Below are 20,678 nucleotides of genomic sequence, written 5' to 3' on the forward strand. Positions count from 1 at the left end.
TGTAAAAACATCAATAAATAGAATTAAAATATATACTTTTTTAAACCAACTTAAAACATGCTTCCCCTATTGTATTGCACATTTACTCTGGTCAATAAATTGCCCAAACAAACCAGAAGACTGGCTTTTGTAAACCAATTTGTATACACTCACTAATGCATTTTAATTATGTCTAAAAAAAAAAATGTAAAAAAAAAAAATGATGCATCATGTTTCTTATTGAAGTAAGCAACAATGACCGTATCTGCAATATAAGAAATTGGATGAGCCTCCAAGCCTGACTTATAGGCCCAAGCAAAGCAAGGGTGCCCAAGGACGGCTACAGGATTTGTTTCCGCATTGTCCAGCTTCTCCAGCAATAGTGTTTTTAACACCCAGCTAGGGGGCTGGAAGCTTGCAGCAGGCCCTAAATGAAAATGACTGCCGAACAACTGACACTCGGCGGCCTGTGGCTTGAATCATGCTTCAATTTTGCAGTTCTTCCGACGACGCACAGATGGAGAGCGTTGGCAGCAGTGGATAAATCGACGGTGAGTGGTGCTGGTGAAGTGGGGAATGACGGGAAGGTGGCAGATGGGGCAAGACGTGAATGGCATAATAAGTTAAGGGGAATGCAGGTTTGACATAATTGGGTACACAAGTAAAAATGGATTACTGTTGGACAAAAGGAACAGCGGTATACCAGTGATTATTGCCTGGTAGCCCGCTATCCTGAATGGGATGACAATCCGGTGCCAATTCCTTGCATTTAATGGGAATTCCTCATCTGCTTTCTGTTGGGTAAGATTTTCAGATTTATAATAAATCTTCCTGACCTGTATCAACCCCAGAACGTTTTGCTTGGACTGTCTAACTATGTTATCTTGTCCCTAGGTTAAGGGGAATCCTTTTCCTCTCTCACCTAGTCTTTTACTCTTTGTGGGGGACCTTTTTATGCCTCTCCATAGTGTATGGTTGAAGTTATAGTTTCCTTTAACGTTTGGGCTTAGGCTGGGTTTCCCCTTTGGGCTCCCCTGTTAATTTCTCTTTCCTATACTTGGGTAAACTACAGTTCCCAAGTAGTAAAGGAGGGATTTTCATCCCCTTTACATTTGTAGAAGTGAGCCAGCACACCCCACCTTACGTGGAGTGCTGGGGGATACAACGTATCCCCTTTCTTACTTACCTGGTAACATTTTGTTACAATTGCGAGTTTTACATGAATGGCTGGAGGCAGTGGTTTTACCTTTATGACTTTTGGTCTTTATTACTCGCAGGCTGTTAATTCAGCCTCGGTAATGCACAGAAGGCCCACCATTTTTAAGAAATTGTGGGCTCTTTTTTTCGCCATTTCTTGTGTGCTTGTAGTTTCTGAGGTCTTTCCCTGCCATTCTAGGCAGGACCAACTTCAGTGGAAGTTTTGTCTTCAGCAGGAATCCTTTGGGTTCCCCGCCCAGGCTCCAGAGTGTCTGGGAAGGCAGGAAGCGAGAGAGGAGTACAAAACTCTGCAGCCCTTTGTCTTTCACCTTGCCTGAAAGGAACCAACTCCCAGTGGGGGGGCGATGTCCTGATTGGACAGCCAGACTGCCCCTTGCTGTTAAATGCAGGGAGAGAATGCATAAGTTGTGCTGTAGTACCTGTTAAATACTCACAACCTGGAAGCTGCCGACAAGTCGAGCACAGGAGCTGAAACCGAAGGAGAAGATAAAGAAATGATGGGCGTAGCAATTTCCAGCAACCAAAGGGCCTGCTGTTACCCTTCCTTCCAATCGACATGGGGACCACAAAAAGGACGACCCCGATGCTGTTGAGACCCAAGAAGACCTGCCTTTTGAGCCATCCCACGTCGTGCTGCGACCTTGCAGGGCTGCAATATCCCAATACCCTGGGACCTCGAGCCAATACGTGGTGCACGGTCTTCCGAATTCCAAATCACGCTGAAGCTTTGGTGGCATCCTTCTGGTCCTCCAGAAACTTGAGTTGAATCCTTAAAGTGTCCTCACCAGAGTGCTGAACCAGATTAGCGACAGGAATCCGACCAACTATATTCAATCTCCTCCTGGCTCTGGAAAAAGGCACCAAAACTACAGAATCACATCCAGCCGGTAAGAAACCCTTGCCTGGAGTCTTCCCCGTTGATCGCTGCAGCAAATTTCCTTCCAGTGTTCTGCCTTCAGTCTTCACAAGGAATTCATCGACCAGGTTTTTGGCTGCAGATCCTGAAAACATCCTGCTGCAAACTCTTCTTCTGTGCTTAGGTACTGTGTTGGCTGAGATATTACTTATCTTAAGCCTTGGGTGATTCTGGTAAAGCTTTGGGATTTGTTCATGTGATTGGGAGTCATCTCATCCAGTTCACCCAGGCCCACTGCTGGAATCCTCCTAGGGTGTCTTCTTTGAAGTCCCTGGACCCTAACTAACTCTAAAGTGAACTACTTGTTTTGAAGAGACTTCCACAGGAACTCAGACTTTTTCTGCAACTAAACCCCCATCCCACCCTGCTTACAGTTGGCACCTAAACCTCTAGGGTCCCCCTTCCCCTCAGAGACCTCATGCAATAGACTAGGTGTTACGCTCACCTGATATCTACGGGGATGCCCCTCGGCCCTGGTTGGATGATATGCGCCTCGAACCCTCTCCCCAGTCCCGGGTGGTGCCTCCGATGGAAGTTGAGTCTGAAATACAGGAGGGCAGGATTCAAGACTTAGCCGTCTCTGGTAGGGTGTCTTCCAACCTCCCTTGAGTTCAAACCTTCCCTTGGCCCTCTCCTCACCTTGTTTCTTTATAAGGCGTGCTCTCCGTCCTGCTCTTCATGGCAGGGGTGCGTAGTCTTGTGGGGGCGTGAGCGACTGAGTTACTTCACTGGTGCAAGCCCTTTCAAGTGTCCTTAAGGTAGGTCTTGCTGCTTTAGAGTCTTTGTACTCAATAATGTTCTTGCCTTCCCTTTCTCCTATTGTGATTAATGTCTTTTCTCTTCTCTTTAGGTGTGCAAGAGATTTGGCGTTTTCGTGCAGGTCGGGCTGAGCACCTGCCAGTAAATGTTGGCGCGGTGTGCGCGATGCTGTTCGGTAAGTAATGCACGATACGCGGTGCTGTTTTGCCTCTTATGTGCTAACCTGTGTCTTTCCCCTTCTTTTGAAAGCCGCGATGCTCTTTCCCGGCAGGCGTGATGTTCCGGAACAATGCTGGCCAAGAGGCGGCTAACCAGGTAAGAGTCTTGTAATTTCTGTCGTTCGTGTGAAACCTTTAGTGAGCGTTCACTATGCTTTCCTCTCTCTCCTTTTCAGGTTGCTTCGTTCCGGCAAACGTGCAGTGTCCAGAAGATGTAGTTCGCTGGATCGCTGTCCCCAGGTAAGCAGAATCGGGAGCTAGCGACAGACTGAAGACTGGATGCTATTCGCAAGTAAGATATCTATAACGTGGTTCCTTTTTTCCTCTCTGTAGGCTCGCGGTCCCGAGGATAGCTGGCATGAAGAACACTGCGGTGAGCGTTACGCTGCAAACAGCAGAATAACGCGAAGCGTGTTGTGCTGTTTGGGTGTGGTTTAAATAGCCTTCCTGTAAAATAGTCCAGGTAAAGTAGTCCCAGGCGAACCACACCCAAAACACTATACCGCATGGTTCAGTTCTTGGTAACTGAGCTATGTGGGCGCCTCCATGTTGACTGCAGGCCAAAAGAAAGTAGTCCAAAGTAAATCGTCCCGCTTTAAAGATGCTCTCCGTAATGAATACGAGCCTGGTGCCGAAGGCGCCAGAACTGACTCCAAGAGAGTCTCGGATGAGGTTTTGAGGCCTTTGAGGCCATAATGGTTCCCCGAAACCCGGCCCTACCTGGCAGGCTGCCTTGCCAGTGGGGGTCAGGGATAAGGGTCATGACACTAGGGAAGGACGGGGGCAAAGGACCAAGCAGACGAGCTACGACAAGATGGACGTGCAGCCGTAGCCCAGAATAAACGAGTGCGTACTGCAGCTGACAAGGAATATAGAATCACAAATCAGTGCACGGCCAGCTGTGGGATCTGCGCTGAGAGGTCGGAATTGACAGCCACGGCAGACGCTGGATACAAAATCTGCCAGACCAGTGCGTGGGGGAGAGGATCGACAGTGTCAGGATTGTTGCACCGCGACTCTGAGTGCCGGTTGACCCAAAAGCTATGAAGACGCGATGACTGCGCTGCACCACCCGAGTAGTAATTCACAGAAGCTGGACTTAGGCGGTATGCGGCTGCAGGTGCACCGGGGCAGGCTGTTATGGATGATAATAGATTGAACGATAAGAACTAGTGACATTGTATCCAAGTAGCCTGAGCCGCAGCGACACCGAGTGTTGCAGAACACAAGCTGTGGACTTTTTTTAAAGATTCGACACTCACAAGGGATACAGTTGCCAGTATACGAAGGGCACAGACAAACACTCCGAACCGGTGAAAATGACTCAGCGCTGAGAAAATATGAACTCTAACACGTCGGAAGCATTATAAGAGCACCACACGGTGCAGGTGAGGTACGCGTTGCGAATAGCCGTGTATGACCACAGTAAATTGAATGCAGAAGGGACAAAAATCTATTTTATGATGTCACCCCAGGAGCGCACAAGGAGGTAGAACGCCACGCTGACAAATCCAGCAAGGCTTGCCAGCTAGGCCCGGCTATTGGACAATGCTGGGTAATTACCACCAGTGGTCTGCAGGGATACTCAAACTGAATACTCAAACTGAATATTGTGGCTGGACAAGAGAGCAGCCAAGATAGGAATTTAATCCGCGAACACTGGTGGGCAATAGTAAAAACACACCGGCTCAATGGGGAAGCTGGGACAAGATTGCTCATAACATCTACGCACACACAGAGTGGACTGGCAACACATTGGCTCTAAAGGAGTAACAATACTGGCCAACACTGGCCAACACTGGGCCCAGAGCGCTTATGACATCATGGGAAGGCCTGCAACACTGAACATGCTATACTGCAGGCGGGACTGGACCATTGAGAGGCGCGTGCTGGGAAATGACCCCTAAAACTGAGTAATAGACCCCAGAAGGGAAGATAGTAATCAGGCATAATCCTGAGAACATTGGTTCCCCCAAAGCGAATTAACTCGCATCTGGGATGGGAGCACAACTGTTCATGTGCACAGTGAACCGAACGAGTACACCATCAAAGTCCCTGCACATCATTATGCCACAGCAGTCCAGTCACTGATCTTCGTGGAAGCAAAAACCCTGTTAAGTGGGGGCAATGATGGCGGATGGCATTGAAGCCAACCAAGACCAAAGTGAAGCAGTCATCAATGGACACATTTGCCAAATCGGCTCAGTCGATAGACGATGCAAAAACAGGACAGGAGGCGCGAGGAGCGGTGGTCCCCAGTCGGAGTGACCAGCAGATCCTGGAGACTATAGCAGAGTTGAAGTTGTCATTGGAATTCAAAATAGACGCAATCAGTATTCATGTGAACCTTCTGAAACAAGATGTCAGAGCCTTGACAGAACGCACAGGGGTGCTGGAGAAGGAGGTGAAAGCAAACGCGAGCAGTTGCAACGAAACCTCCGAAGAAGTTTCCATGCTGCAACAACAGGTTTGGAATCTAGAGAATAGAGCAGAAGAGGGGGGGAGGACGAGCATGCAGGAATAATGTATGCATTGTGGGGCTCCCGGAAGGAGAAGACGGCTCGAACCCGATGAAATTCATCGAGAACTTGCTGATGCAGGAGATAGGAGCCAAGTCACTTACCAGGGGTACACTCTTGAAAGAGCGCATAGCACCCCAACTAGAAAACAGCCACCCGGGGCCCCACCTCGGCATATTATAGCAAAGATATTAAACTACAAAGACAGGGAGAGGAAACTGGAACACTTTCAAAAGTAGGAACAATCAGCAGAGCATCAGAGACCATCACGGCATACCTGGATTACACTTTCTTGGTGCAAAAACTATGTGTCGATCAAAAGTAGATTACGAGCAGCTAATCTTAAATACATGCTGCTATACCCGGCAAAGATGAAGGTTTTACACAAAGATCGAGCTGTGTTTTTGAGAGTCCGAATGATGTGAACAAATGGATGGACTTGATGAACATGCCGACAGAGAAGGATGACCAGACGAGAAGCGGTAGCAATAAGTGAACCTATGTTCAGAGTACAGTTAGCTAAATGCAGAAGCACCAGTGCAGCTTAGTCCTAAGCAGCACCAGGAATCACCCTATCACCCACAGTAGAATAGATTAGGAAGGACACTAGTAGTTCAGTGTCCTCCCTCTGCACTCCGAAACCGGTAGTAGAGCTGGAATAGGAGCGAGATGCGGGGATGCCCGAGCCTCAGTATTGAAGCTAGGCAAATGTTGGGAACAGTTGGGGGGGGCAGGAGGCGGGGTGGGGAGGCGGTATATATGGGATAGAGGGAAGATACAGTAGCTATGCACCACGTCAAGAGGGTGGGGATGGAAGGAGGAGAGTGAATGCGGGAAGGATTACAGAAAATGGGCGAATTTAAGATAGTAACGTGGAACGTACAGGGTAAGATAGTAACGTAGAACACACAGGGTTTGAATAGTTATATTAAAACAGAGTAATGGCATATTTAAGACGCCCAAAAAACAAAAACAAAAATATATAGCGCTCCTGCAGGAGACATATTTGACCAAGGACAGGCAGGATACCTTGGAATGGAAATGGGGAGGGATGACCCTAGGTTCCACATATTCGGCATTTGCCAGAGGGGTACTGGTATGGGTAGCACTGACAGTTCCATTTAAGATCTTCCAGACCTACCGCGATACAGATGGCAGGATTGTAGTACTCCGGGGAGGGTGGAAAATAGAGAAATATGCGTTAACACATATGCCCTGAATCACGACAGTGCAGCATATTTCAGATCCCTATATTCTAAAATAGGCCTGTACAGAGATGGGGCGCTAATATGGGGGTGGGGGATTTTAATTGTATGCTAGACCTTGCAATGGATAGGTCGGATGGTAAATTTACTCATCCAGCCCCTGCAGCGAAGGCCTTACACACGTTGCATGCATTCAAGTTGGAGGATGTGTAGAGGACACTACATCCACAAGACAGGATATATTCTCACTACATAGCCCCCACGACTCTCTATATGAGACTAGATTACGTATTTGCGGGAAATGTACTACTGGGGGAGTTTGTACGGGTGGATTACAAAGCAAGGATCCTTTCAGATCACGCTTCTCTAATGGTCACGTGGCAAGCCCTCCCAGTTGAGCCAGAATTCTGACCCGGAGACTTAGGGTGGAGGCATTTAAAGACACAGGGTTCCGGGAACATCGGAGGGAGGAGGTGAAGGAATATTTCCAACATAAGGGTAGTGTGGACTCAGCAGGCACACTATGGGAGGCTTTTAAGGTGGTGGTGAGAGGAGAGGCCATATCGAAGTCGAAGGGAATGAGAAATGGTACTTCACGAGAATTGCAAGAGGTAGAAGGCAAGCGAGAGATAAGGAACACTTGTTCCTGTAACTGTTGTTCTCCAGCATGGGTCTGGCATGGATTCACATGCTCATGAATATTCCCCGTCGTCAGGCTGGGAATCCTCAGTAAAGAAAAAAATCAGTATCAGTTTCGTTTCTGATCTGTCTTTCTTAGTAGTAACCAACCACTGATCTCTGGGTCATACTGCCCCCAGCCAATGACTGCCCTCTCCCTATGCCCCTCCCCTGGCAGCCATCCTCAGATTTGGTAGCACGTAAAGTGGCAGTATGACCAAGTGAAGAGCCATAGAGGGGAAAGAGGGAGGGTTCGCATGTGAATTCATGCCAGACCCATGCTGGAGAACAACAGTTACAGGTAAGTAACTTGTTCCTTCTCCAGCATGGGGTCTGGCATGGATTCACATGCTCAGGAATATAAGAATACATAGCAGTATACACATGCACAACCACGGGAGGTGGCAACAGGCTCAACATTAAGCAATACAACTCAACATTAAGCATCTGTTACCTCCTCACCAGGCTCACCTTAAGCGAACAGGTTGCGCAGCACTGCTTGGCCGACCCTGGACTCCTCCCTGGAGTCCCGATCGACGCAGTAGTATCTTGTGAAGGTGTGTGTTGATCTCCACGTAGCAGCCCTGCAGATGTCCAGCAGGGGCACACCAGACAGGAACGCCGTGGTAGCAGCGATCGCTCTGGTCGAATGGGCTCTCGGACAGCCGGGCAGCGGTCGGTTTGCCAACCGGTAACAATGCATGATGCAGCCAGAGAGCCATCTGGAAAGGGAAGCCTTCAAGAGAGCCTTCCCTTGATTCACAGGTCCAAAGTTCACAAACAGCTGTGATATCTTCCGAAAACTCTTTGTGCGGTCCACATAGAACTTCAGCGCTCTAGCTACGTCCAGCAAGTGCAGAGTCCTCTCGGCCTGTGACGAAGGCGACGGGAAGAAAACTGGCAACACAAGGGCTCGTTGAGGTGGAAGTCCAACGGCACCTTGGGCATGAAGGAGGGGTGCGTCCTCAGCACCACCCTCGTGTCGTGAAAAGTCAAGTATGGAGGCTTGCAAGATAGGGCCTGTATCTCTCCCACTCGTCGTGCGGAGGTGATGGCTACGAGAAATGCTGTCTTCCACGACAGGAACTTCAACGGCGTTGAATGCATAGGCTCGAATGGAGGCCCCCCCATGATCCTGGTCAGCACCACGTTGAGCTCCCACGCCGGGGCAGAGGCCTTCACCGGCGGGAACGATCGGAATAGTCCCTTCATAAATTCCTTCACCAGGCAATGAGACCACAAGGACGCCCGTCCTGTAGTTCTGGTGTATGGGGAGATGGCAGCCAGATGTATCTTGATGGAGGTGTGAGCCAGTCCAGCTTTGGCCAGCGACAGTAGGTACGGCAATACTTGAGTGGCCGTAATCCGCAGAGGGTTAATCTTCTGTGCACGGCACCAGACAGAGAACCTCTTCCCACTTATGTCCATAGCACTTGAGAGTTGAGGACGCCCTGGCTTTTGCAAGAACCTCTCTGCAGTCAGCCGGGATATCGTATCCTCCAAACTCTAGTGCTGCAGGAGCCAAGCCTGCAAGTTCAGCGACTCCGGGTCGTGATGAAGAATGGTGCCTCCTTCTCTGGAGAGAAGATCCGCGTCTGTCGCCAGCTTGATAGGTGTGGACGTTGACAAGTCCAGAAGGTCAGGGAACCAGATCTGTCTCGGCCACGCCGGTGCGACGAGGATCATCCTGCACCTGGACCTCTTGAGCTGGAGCAGCAACGGCAACGGAGGGAACGCGTACAGGAACAGGCCGTCCCAAGGGAACGAGAAATCATCGCTCATGCTCCTAGGCTGTGTGAACCTGCTGGCGAACCTCTGGCACTTCGTTCGTTGGCGTCCCGAACAGGTCGATCTGGGGTTTGCCCCATCGTTGAAAGAGCCGATCCACCTGTTCCTGGCGTAGTTCCCACTCGTGGCACGAGCGCAGCTCCCTGCTGAGTGAGTCGGCGATGGTGTTTTTTTATTCCTGCCAAGTGGAAGGGAACCAGAAACCTCCCCTGGGCGACGGCCCAGTGCCACAGATCCTGGGCCTCCTTGGATAGGGCTAAGGATCTGGTGCCCCCCTGTTTCCGGATGTAGAACATTGTGGTGGTGTTGTCGGTGATGATCCTCACCTCTTTGTCCTTGAGGGACGGAAGGAACGATTTGAGCACCCAGAACACGGCTCGTAGCTCCAGGATGTTGATGTGGAGAGACCTCTCCTCCGGTAGCCAGAGGCCTCTTGCGTGGAGATCTCCGGTGTGGGCCCATTCCCCCATCCCTCCAGGGAGGCCGTCGTCTCCTGATACGCCGGGGTCTGAAAGTCCATGCCTGCCGTGAGGTGTGCACAGGTACCCACCATAAAATCGCCTGACGGAACTCCTCGTCGAGCGGGATCCTGTCTTCAAAGCTGCCCACCGCTTGAATCCAGCGGGCGTCGAGGAACTCTTGTAGCGGATGGATCCGAGTCTGCAAAGGGGCACAAGGTAGATGCATGAGGACATCATCCCGAGGAGGGACTTGATGGACCTCACCCTGGCCACATCCGTGGCTAACAGGCGCTGCACCTTGCCCAAAATGGCCTTCGTCCTTTCTTCCGACAGAGATGCCAATCGCTCCACTGTATCGAGCTTCGCTCCCAGAAACAGTGCTACCTGCGACGGAACCAGGTGGGGTTTGGGGTAGTTGATGGCGGATCCCAGTTCCGTGAGCAGGCGGACGGTCCTCGCTGTGTGTTCAACCGCGAGTTCTCTTGACCTTGCATGGATTAGCCAGTCGTCCAGGTAGGGGTAGACGTGGATCCCCTGCAGGCGCAGCTACGCCGCCACTGGAACGAGGCACTTGGTGAACACCCTGGGTGCCGACTTTAATCCGAACGGCAGGGCTCTGAATTGGTATAGTCGCCCCTGGACTACGAATCTGAGGAACTTTGTGTCCTTTTAGAATGGGGATGTGGAAGTAAGCATCCTCCAGGTCCAACGACGATAGGAAGTCGCCCTTCTCCAGCTGTCCCAGCACCTGCTGGAGGGTGACCATCCTGAATTTCTGTGCCTTGATGTACTTGTACTTGTTTAACCGATGCAGATCCAGGATGGGGCGCCAACCGCCTGTCTTATTTCTGACGAGGAAGTACCTTGAGTATACGCCAGAGCCCCGGAGCCTCTTGGGGACGAGCTCAATGGCACCTTTCTTGAGCATCGCCCTTTCTCATTCCTGTCCCTCTTGGCGGGTGTCGTGGAAGGGTTCTTCAGGATAGCCAGCCCTTCGTCCCAGATGTCGTCGAGCAACGGTACCGCGAGGACCGTCTTTCTCTTGGCCTCCCGTCGTTGGTAAAGAAAGCCTTCCTTTTTCTGTTCCTCAGGGCAGAGCTGGAAGAGCTCGGATGCCCTGGCTATCATGGCGTAGAAAGAGCCAATTTCGTCAAGCGAAGAGGCCCGAAGGGGGCTGGGGGGTGATGAAGTAATGTCCATTTTATCATTGCCACCGTCCCCCGTCGCTGTATCATCCCGAGGGTCTGGCGAGGGGGGATGAGGGGTCCACAGGCCTTGTCGGCATGAAGGTCGGTGAGGGGTGGACTCTCCTCTGCTTGTTCGGAGGGCTTCCCGACAGTCCAGGTTCTGGATCCTCCGTTGGGGGTCCGTGGTAACCTCATCCTTATCTCAGTACATAAGGATTGGATCGCCAACAAAATAGCCGCCGCGCTATCCTGGGGCTCGGGCAATGGCTGCGACAGGCGGGATGGCTGCTCCACTGGGCCCTCGTTGTCGCCATTGTCGCCATCTTCGATCACATCAACAGGATCCTTCCCCTGGGATCGAACCTTCTCGAACCACTTGTTGAGGCCTTCGAACCTCTCGTTGAGGCCTTTCATGGTTTCCACCAGATCCTCCACGGAGGCTGAATCCGAGTCCGTAATGGTTCCCAAATCCCCCCTTTTTCCACCGGGGTCTTCACGAGGGTCTTAACGATGGGCTGGAAAGAGGATTCCTCTGCGGTGGCAGGGAAACTCTGGGCCCCGAGGCCGCCTCCACTGGCATAGTCTCTGCCGGCTTCGCCAGGGCTGCTGCGACAACCTCGATAGAGGCCTTTGCCGGGTGGATCAAAGCCCTCACCACCTTAGGTGCGTCCTGGGCCTTCGCTTTGGGGGGGGGGCGGGGGTCATCGCCTCGCTCCCCCTCGGCTCCCTTTGAGATCGACCGGGGCCTCTCCAGAAGTTTACTCGGGTTCTCAGACTTCCTCTTCCCCAAACCAGAGCGCTGGCTGTCGGTTGATCGTGCCGGGGAAGTCGCGTCCTGCTTGGCAGCCGAAGAGCTCGACCTTTCAGCGCTCCCGGTGCCCACGGACTCGCAGTGTTTGGCCTTCTGTTGGGCCCCCGTCGCCGGGGAGCCCTCACAGGACTTAGAAGACCGCTCAGACTTTTTCTTCGCCTTCTCACCTGCTGTGCCCTTCTCCAGCCAGGCAGCGAGGCGGGAACGACGATCTTGTTTGGTCCGTTCCGACAGGTTCTTGCAGAACGCACAGTCCTTTTCCACGTGCGTCTTGTCCTCATGAAGGCAGTAGAGACATCTCAAATGCTCGTCCTCCTTGAAAACATTTTGCAATCCGCATCCCGGGCAGCTCCTGAACAGCTTGGATCCGGGAGTCGAGCTTCCCTTGTCCTGGGCCATGACCGTTGAGGTAGGCCTCAGATCTTCTGGAACCTCCAAGAAGCGTAACTCGAGGAAAACTTCACCCTTGAGGGGCGTAGAAGAATTCCGAAACGGGTCCCCGTTATCGGATGTGGAAACTGTGGAGCTTGAGGCTCGATTAAACCGAAAAAATGAGAAAATCTCCTGAAAAAGCGCGAAAACGCAGTAAAAGCTCGAGAGCTAAAGCACGAGGACTCCCAACACTTGAACGTGCGGTACAAATCTGAGGATGGCTGCCAGGGGAGGGGCTTAGGGAGAGGGCAGTCATTGGCTGGGGGCAGTATGACCCAGAGATCAGTGATTGGTTACTACTAAGAAAGACAGATCAGAAACGAAACTGATACTGATTTTTTCTTTACCGAGGATTCCCAGCCTGACGACGGGGAATATTCATGAGCATGTGAATCCATGCCAGACCCCATGCTGGAGAATAGCGTAAGCAAGAGTAAGGTTTCTAGAAGAAGCACAGGAGGTGACCCGCCTACAACAAGGTCGGAAGCATTGGGAGAGGTTAACTCATTTAAGCTACAGGAAATACGTAGAGAGACAACATGCGGACGGGGAGAAGCCGGGTGGTTGTTAGCCTGGCTCTACAGAAGCGAGACCAAACGGGAGACAGTTAGAGCAATATTGGGAAAAGATGGAGTTGTGCGAGACACAAGATTAAGTAAATACATGTTTTTATGAATATTATAGGCAATTGTATGAAGAAACATCAGAGTGTGATGTGTCAGAGATACAAGAAGCACTGTCCGAGATTAGCTTACCCAAACTTACTGCAGAATAACGAGACAGATTGGAGGTCCCCATCACGCTTGAAGAACTGGAGTATGTGATAAAATAACTACAGACAGGTAAAGTCCTGGGGTCGGATGGGCTCCCTGGGAAGTTCTATAAATATAGATAAAAGTCAGAAATCTTACCTCCACTGCTAGAAATGCTTAACGAAGCATTGGACACAGGCAGACTTTGGGCCAGCTTTCCATTATCCATGATGGGTCGAGCAGCAATTTTAAAGATGGTGATGCTCTCGAAACTACTACTTTCGCGAATGTCGCGTTTGCAATTCCGAGACAGTTCTTTAAAAAACTGCATATTATATGTAGGAGTTTCCTGTGGCATAACTCAAGGTGCAGGGTTGCCCTTTGGTAACTTCAGAATTCGTATGACATAGGGGGTTTTAAACTGCCCAATTTTGAAGTATATTTCGTTGCTAACCAGTTGCAATTTGTAGCCAAATGGCTGTCGGACGAACAAACGCACGAGTCGCGGTTGTTACAAGCAACACAGACTAAATTCATTCTGAAGGAAGTTATATGGATGACTGACCCTCTTACAACTTGCTCGCCCATGTTGTTGGGATTAGGGTGGGTAATGTGGTGTAGAGCCTGTCAATTGCTGGGTAACGTTACACTGTATTACCCACAGATTCCGTTGGTCGCTTTAGAAGGGATGAGTGTACAATTGCGATTGAATGGTAGGAAATACTGGGAACCTAAAGGAGTGGCGACAGTAGGGGACCTGCTTGAGGAGGGTGAGCCTAAGGGGTTTGAGGAATTGACAAACGGGAGTGCACCCAGGGGAACATCTTACATACTCCTGCCTATTACGAAATCTTAGGCGTAGATGGCCGGAGACGGAAGCGCCATTGCAACTAAATTAGATGAGACATTTTACAATGGTTCAGAAGGTGGGCACGAAGTATCACGGATATATGAACTGGTAATGTCTAAGGTTGGGGCAGACTAGACAGCATTGGGAGGCAGACTTAAAAGAACCAATATTGGACACAGCTTGGAACACATCCATGGCATATCACAAAAAGTTCTCTAGGAATGCAAGACTTCAAAGATACAATTATACATAACCCACAGAGCATATCTAACCCCGAATAGGATAGCAAAGTTCAGCCAAGCAGCAAAACAATTGTGCCCGAAGTGCAGGGAGGTCAATGCAGATTTGGTTCACATGGTCTGGGCCTGCATGGAAATTGGTAGATTCTGGGAGGAGGTGGCTCAAGCATTGACAAAGGCGGATATTACTTTGGAAATAGGTTCCCCCGGGGCTGGTTTGCTAGGAGGCTTTGCAAGGCCAAAGAGAGCCAGACACTTGAGTAAAATGAAAGAACTGGCATATATATATTAGTGAATCGTAGGATAGCGATGGGATGGAAAGCACAGAAAATGCCTTTGGTGCAGACATGGTGGAGGGACCTGCTGAAACGGGTGAATGCGGAAATGGTGGTGTGGCAAGAAGCAATAGATAGAGGTTTGGACGAGGAGGAGGGCAGTGTGGAAGCTTGGAGGCAGCTGATCATAGATCTGACCACTTCTACGCAGTGAACTAGTACACACTCCTGCACAAGAGGGATCTAATACTGGAATGGTTATTGAGGAGTAGGCGTAGAGGTGCTGGACTTTGGTGGTGCAATGTAGGCCGGGGCAAGGAAGGGGGTATTGGGGTGGAAGAGAAACAGGCAGGATGTGTAATGTGATATAATGTACTGTTTAATGCAATGTCTGTAAGTCCATACGGTTTAAAAGAGCCTTTCTTTTTTTTAAAAAAAAATGTTTACATTTGTTTTTTTTTCTCACCTATGAATTGGTTCCCTCACTTCCCAAAAGTAATGCTGTTGGCTTCACCTAACTATTTAATTCACAATATAAGTGTATAAGTTCACCTACTGGGTCTTGCTTCCCCTGACCTGCTGTATAGCCTGTCTAGAATAAGTCTACATTGGGTTTTACCTACCTTGAATAACATTGGGTGATTCTCAAAGTGTAACATTGGGTTTTGCTTTCCCTCGTCTGCTTTATAAAGATTCTAAATCAGTCTTTGGTTTATGCATACCTTTAAGTTGCTGGTAGCTCCTTTAAAGAGTATATAGGTATTACTCCCCTTGAATAGCTATGTGCCATTCTGAATAAGTGTACTGTGGTTTAGCTGACCTTGGGTTGCCTGGTGCAATCCTAAAATAGTGTAAAGAGTTATTGCTTAGTCCGTGTTCCTCTGATCTGAAAGCAACTGTAATAGCTTAATACACCATTAGGTCTTACTCACCTGGTATAACTGAGGTTATCCTGCATGTAGTTATAGGATTATACTGTTCCATGAATTTGTGTTTCACTATTCAGAAAAGTATCCTGATAACAGGGTTGGTTTACTAAGTGATTTCTTAACCGAGTGTCACTTCATGACTGACAACTATCCTTGAATTACTGACTGTATTCAAAAACTATAAGTAACGTGGTTTTACTCCCCAAGAATAGCTGATTGCATTCTGAATGGGTTATAGGTTTAGCTAACCTTGTACCGCTGACTTCTATTCTCAACAAGGTAATACTTTGTGTTGTATCCCTTGAGTATGGAGTTATTTTTTATAATTGTGTTTATATATAATGTGATGGTACTTATTTACCTAAGGTTCACCTTGGCCTACTTGTATTTAAATAAACCCTTTATATTTACACAGTGTTTCAGTGTTTCTTTGGACCTTATGTATGCTATATTTTCTTTGTACCAAGCTACAACCCTCTCTCCCTCCTAAGAGAAGCCTGGCTGCTCTGACTACGCTACCAAATACTATAAATAATAAGTGAAGTGGAGTTTTGTACTGGCTCAGTTGTATGGTTTTAAAAAACCCTTAGTTTGACTTCAGAAAAACTGTCCCAACACTTTCTCTGACTTGTTCTACATAATTAGATAGCCCAGTCCCAATGTTCACCTTTCGTATGCTCCCATTTAAAGAATATTCTTAAAAATACATCGCAGCAAGCCGCCTCCTGCTAACTTTATCCAAATAAGTGTCTGAATGATCTGGGTCAGGGGCTTGATCCTGTCAGGGGCGGAATGGGTACCCCCCCCCCCCCCTCCTAGCTTGGGGTCGGAGATCTACCAGGGCGAATGCACAGTCCTACCACAGAGGCGGGGAAAGATAGTTTGGGAAGGCAAGGATTGTGGGAAGTGGTGCCCAGACCCCAAATCCCCCCCCACCCTTGAATAATCCATGAATCTGATGACAGTACCACTTCCGATCACCCAATGCCATACATCCTCCATTGTGGCCCAAGTTCTTGTTGCTTCTATTAAAAACTACCAAGACTAGAATTCCTTCCAGAACAAACTGCTTCAGTGGGCTGCAGAAGAAAACCACCAGTTTCCCGGCTGACTGCAAAAATCCAGCACCTTTCAAGGGGAAGAGGCAGCACTCACAGCAGCATCGACCTAGCAAAGCACGGACCCAATTCCTAGCACGGTGGCCACTGCATAGACTGCCAAATTTGGCTTGGTTCAAAAAAGGAGCATGGCTTAGAGGGGTTTTTGTGCCCAGGGGAAAAGACAGACGGATCGGGCCCCAGTCAGGTGGAACACTTAGCCAATGTGGGCATAGTGTTGGGCTGGGACGAAAGACAAATCCCAGGAAGATATGGGTATAAAAAGCCAGTGAAAGCTGCACTGTGTAGGTTGTTCACATGAGGTCAGGAGGCATGCACCTGGATCAAATGATCAGAAGGAGGACGGAACATGGAGCAGAGAAGTTTGTGCAGCAATTGGATTGAAGTGCAGGTGAGTTATTGTGTGAGGGAAAGTGTATTACCTAGTGGAATTGAGTCTAGATGTGATTCTATGAACATACATATATGGGAGTGAATGGTAGTGGTGGGAGGGTGTGTGTAACAGTGTAGTAGCGAATTGAGGGAGAGAGTGGAAGCAGTGGGGGATGGGGAGTGAGAAGAATAGTCAAAGGTGGAGAGGGGAAAGGTTGCGAGTAAGAGGGAGTGGGTAAGAGAAGGAAGTGGTTAGACGTAGGCAGAAGTAGGTAGAAAAAGGTTTGCAAGAACTGGAGGGACAGAAGAGTAAAGAGGTGGAAGTGAAAAAGAGGCGAGAGGGAGTAGGCGGCATGGGGAGAATGGTAGAAGAGGGAAGACCGTAGAGACCATGAGGGGTGGCAAGATCAAAGGAAAGTAGCAGCTGGAAGACTAATGGAAAAGAGGAAAGGAGTAGAGGGCAGGCGGATTCAAGATTTGGGGGGGATGACTGAATGGGAGAGAGAGAGCAACCGGGAGAGTGGCTGAGAGAAATCGACACCATTAATTTGTAAAGAACATAATCTGAGAACGACTACAGTAGGATATCCCTAAGGAAGTCCCAGAGGGAGTCGTAGATAAGGCCTCAGCCTCTAGGCGGTAGAGAGGGTATTCTAGACAGTAGGGGTTACTGTGCTCTAGTGTTTAATTTGGCCTTGGGTTTTAGGGAATCCTGGGCTAGGGTGGAGGGAGACTGAGGGAGTAGCTAGAAGACCTCTTTAGTCATATGACCCGGCAGCTAACACCACCACACTGCAATAAAGAATAAAAACCCTTCACCATAACAAACTACACGTTGTTAGAACAGATTCCTAACAGCTAGCACATGGTCATTTCAATCAAATCGACATAACACAGATCCTTAATAAATAAATCGGTCATGAAAAACTCCATACTTGGTCTTCCTGTGACTATGTATGTATGAGATTTATAAAGTGTGAACCAGCCTGGGAAGAAACAGAACATTTTACATAGGAGACACCCTGGGTGTTAGAAGTGGGGCACAGGGGTAGGAGACGAGCAGGGATAGGTGAGAGGAGCAGCTACAGAGGGGTAGAATTAGGGTTTGGTGGAAAAATCAATCGAGAGATGTTCTTTAAAGAGGAGGGTCTTCATGTCTTTCCTGAAGAGTAGGACGAATGGGGCCAGTTTTATTTGCACTTGTAACTTGTTCCAGAGACAGGGTGAATAGCAGGATGTTGAGATGGATTTCTAAAATCAGCACTTGGGGGAGGCTTTTAGGAGACTACACTATTTATGGTAAACAGGGAACACACAGAGGTTAGCCAAGACCCAATGCATTTGAGGCTTAGTCTCAGGAAACGTGTGCGAGTTGTCTAGGGCTACAATTAGTCCACACAGAACACCAATAATTCAAGTTAGTAAGTATATGAAAAATCTGTTAGGCATTTCTGAACACGCCAAGCATGAAATAAAAATAACAGGTGAGTAATGTAATCGAAAACCATATGTGGCATTCATTACTTACCATAATCGTATTTCTGATGCTTGTATCTGCTTACATTCACATGCTTTGCATAGGGAGATATCTAGCAATAGTTGTGTAGTATTGCATAACCTGTTTTCGAAGTTTGAAAAAGGAGGTTGAATGGGTGTGTTTCTAATACTATCCCTAGTGTGACGTGTACGGTACACCCATAATTCTTCACGCATCGGGGTCCCTCAGATTGTTTTGTTTCCGACATGAGGGAGAATTAAGTATTATGCGCGAGTACAGAAAAGTAAAGAAAAGGTGTAAGATGTCTATATTCCTTCAACTCCAAGAGGGGAGGAAAGGGAGGTGCATGTGAATCCAAGTAGATACAAGCATCAAAGAACAAGTTACTTTCTTACCTGGTAACGTTCTTTCGATGGGATGTTGCGACAACGTATTCCACATCTATGTCAGGTAATCACCACAGCTGTGCTGCTTTTGAAAATGTTCGGCGTCTGCGTCCTGCGTCGATACACTGTCCTCAAGGGCCTCCGTCGAGCCGACGTCACCGGATGTTATAAATAGGACGCCCGTAGCCTCAGTTGTAGTTTTTTCCTCAGAACGTGTGGCACCAATCTTCTGCCAGTATGACGACAGAAAGCCTTGCGGAAACGTAAGCTGCAATCGCATAAGAAATTCTGTAGAGGGGCAGGCTGGGATGGTTCGATGTGGAATAGGTCGTCGGAACATCCCATCTAAAGAACGTTACCAGATAAGAAAGTAACTTGTTCTTCGAGGGGATTGGTTCCTCCAACGTATTCCACGTTTATGACAGACTCCCAAAGCAGTACCAAAGTATGAAGGTGGGAAAAGAATTTAGAATTTTAGAATGCCCAATTAAATTGCACAATAGAGGACCGCCTTGCCAAAGGCTAAATCTTCCCCATGGATAGAATCCATGGAGTAGTGCTTTACAAAAGTATGGACAGAGGCCCATGTGGCTGCTTTACAAATGTTACGAATGGGAACACCCCTCTGCACAGCAGTAGAGGCAGCCACACCCATGGTAGAATGGGCCCGTAAGCCTACCGGAGGGTCCTTACCCGCCAGGTGGCAACATTCAGAAATTGTCAAGATAATCCATCTAGACAAAGTCTGCTTAGTAACAGCTTGTCCCAAACGCCTTCCAGCATATCCTACAAAGAGCTGATCGTCCACTGTGACCTGGGACATGCGTGAGATGTAGAAACGTAAAGCTCTCCTAGGATCCAACCTATGGAGCCTCTCCTCTTCCTTACCAGGATGCGGAAGAGGATAGAACGCCGGAAGAATGACCTTTTGGCTTAAATGAAATTCCGACACCACTTTCGGAAGAAAAGAAGGACGAACCCTGAGGACAACCCTGCCCTTATGAAACACTGTGAAAGGTGGCTTAGCGGATAGTGCCTGCAACTCACTCACTAAAAATACAGTTTTAAAAAGGTCAACAGTCTCAAAGGACAAGAATGTAAAGGCTCAGACAGAGCCTTCATCAGGAATTTTAGAACTAGGTTCAAATCCCAACCGGGCACTTGGAAAGGTGACCGTGGGAACACAGTGAGTACTTTCAGAAACTGAGCAATCAAAGGAATCTTAAAATAAGAACACCCCTCAGACGAGCACTTAAATGTGGACTGCGCCGCCAGGTAACCTTTAATAGTACCCACTTGCAGGCCCTTGTGGGCTAACAAAAGCAAAAAAGACACAACCACAGGAATGGCACATGAAAAAGGATCCACATTCTTAACCCTGCACCAGTCGCAGAACTTTCTCCAACGGCAACGGTACAGGGACTTTGTTGCAGGCCTTCTGGCCGAAAGCAATACCTCCATCACGTCTTCAGGGAGGTCCCAATACTTATACCTCAACCTTTCAGAAGCCAAGCATGAATGTTGAGACTTGACCTCTGGATGGAGAACTTGACCACCCCCCCTCCCGTGAGAGCAGATCGGCTCGGTTGGGAAGACGGCGTGGAGGGCAGATGGACATGTCGAGAAGGTCCGGGTATCACGTTCTCCTGGCCCATGCCGGAGCAATGAGGATCATTCGGGAACCGAACCTCCGTAGCACTTGTGGAATGACGGGGACTGGAGGAAACGCGTACAGCAGTGGGAAGGACCACTCCATTACGAACACGTCCCCTAAGCCTCCTCTTGGAGGAAATTCCTGCAAGCAGAATCTTTTGCACTTCCGGTTGACACTGATGGTGAAGAGATCCACTTGTGGAGTCCCCCCCAGGACGAAGATCTCCAGGAGAATCTCCTGAGCCAGCCCCCACTCATGAGAGACCATGCTCCGCCTGCTCAGAGCGTCCGCCGCCTCGTTTTCGGCTCTGGCCAGATGAACTTCTGAGATCGAAATGTCCTGCTGTATGGCCCAGAACCAGAGCTGCATCGCCTTTCTGCACAGAGGGATAGACGCTACGCGCCCCCCCCCTTTTTTGTTGAGGTAGTGCATGG

At 49.0% G+C, this 20,678-nt stretch overlaps 1 protein-coding gene across 5 annotated transcripts in view; it reads right to left on the reverse strand.

The window, feature by feature from the left end:
- ZHX1 (zinc fingers and homeoboxes 1) overlaps positions 1-20,678 on the reverse strand; it is a 198,945-nt gene that overhangs the window by 2,422 nt on the left and 175,845 nt on the right. The window lies entirely within an intron of this gene.

The sequence above is a fragment of the Ambystoma mexicanum genome, chromosome 5q (assembly GCF_040938575.1).
Source record: "Ambystoma mexicanum isolate Mex_15411 chromosome 5q, UKY_AmexF1_1, whole genome shotgun sequence".
NCBI lineage: Eukaryota > Metazoa > Chordata > Amphibia > Caudata > Ambystomatidae > Ambystoma > Ambystoma mexicanum.